This window comes from Cyprinodon variegatus, unplaced genomic scaffold (assembly GCF_000732505.1).
Source record: "Cyprinodon variegatus isolate N-32 unplaced genomic scaffold, C_variegatus-1.0 Scaffold547, whole genome shotgun sequence".
Classification (NCBI taxonomy): Eukaryota; Metazoa; Chordata; class Actinopteri; order Cyprinodontiformes; family Cyprinodontidae; genus Cyprinodon; species Cyprinodon variegatus.
Window position 1 is genome coordinate 393,838 of NW_015151000.1, and position 1,445 is coordinate 395,282.

Below are 1,445 nucleotides of genomic sequence, written 5' to 3' on the forward strand. Positions count from 1 at the left end.
AAACTATAATGTTGAAATATTCAAAGAAAACAGATGAAAGTTTTTATAACAATACAGGAAAACATTTGCTTGTTAATTGAATAGATAGAAGAAGGCATGATTAGATAAATCGTCATATATGATGTATATGAATTTTCCTTCGGGGTTTTATCAAGAAATAACCAATAAGCACCAAAATATTTGTTATGGATATAATTTCAAGAGTCCTTTGGAAGAAGTTAAAGAAAGTTTTGCATCACCTCTTCTAAACTGAAAGCAACAAAATCCCTAAATCTAGATAAAATCAATTTTTTGCACTTGGCAGATGTTATTTATCAGCCACGTATAGTTTATCAGGTAGCGAGGGCAGAGTCTGGTGTGCAATGAGCTGCTGAGCGCATCAGGGTGGAGCGTAAGTGCAGACAAGGATCTAAGCGTGCAGCATGTGCAAAGATGGATTCTGCATGACTACAGCAGGCAGAGCAAAGTTTGCCAAACATCAGATACGCACTAAAAGACCGTGTGTGAGATTTAACATTGCATATCCATCTCTATAAGTTAGTAACTGTGCGCTGAAATAGGTGGAACCAAACCGGAGCAGCAGCTCTTCCTGGAACCGCCGCCTCTTTGACTGTACTGGATCGTTCCTGCTTAATTTCAGTCCTGGTTGGTAATAAATAAAATCCACTTACAGCAGTGTTTCCTGGCCGTTCCCTTTAATCACTTAATGATGCAGCTGTTCTGTTTCTGAGAACATCGGTGAAGGACCCACATACGCAGACCCAGGACCTCAGCAGGTCAGGGAGAAAGTTCTGGTTCATTTCAAAGCCCAGTCAGGTCGCTAAAGCTTTATACATCTGTTGGATCCTTCTGAACATGACTACACCAACATGTGATCTTATGTGTTACGATCTGTAACATAAAATCCCATCAGAATAAACAGACGGTTTTATTTCTAACAGAACGAAGCCTGAGCTTCCTCAGGTCATTTACCTCCAGCTTTCTGTAACAGTGGCTTCCTGGCTGATGGATGGAGCGTTTAACGGCCCGGCTGAGGGATGGCCTCCACTAACGCCTCAACACATCAAAGTTAAACATAAGTAGATTATAGTAAAGGAGCCATTCGTGCCCACGCATTTCCAGCATAGAAACCAAGATGAGCTAACGGTCTCATCTAACAGACAAGACGGATGGAACGCAATCATTTCTTCCTTCCCAAAGTTTTCTCCCTGTTTTTTTGTGCAAATCCAGATTTTCTGAAAACTTCCCTCAGGACAAACACACCAAAGGGAAGACTGTGAAATGTTTTATAGTTGTTTGTGACTTTGATTTTCCCCAAAGCTTTTTCCTGCATGGAGTCACAGAGCTGCGTTGAGATGAAAATTCTTCCATCTGGTTTTTAATTTTAATTTTCTAGATCATCAGAGGGAGTCATTGCTTCTTTTTGAGATCATATTCTGCTGCCA

General features: G+C 40.6%; 1 protein-coding gene across 1 annotated transcript in view; it reads left to right on the forward strand.

Annotated features, from left to right (window-relative positions):
• The window catches only part of ascc3 (activating signal cointegrator 1 complex subunit 3), a 202,540-nt gene that overhangs the window by 190,494 nt on the left and 10,601 nt on the right, over window positions 1–1,445 (forward strand). The window lies entirely within an intron of this gene.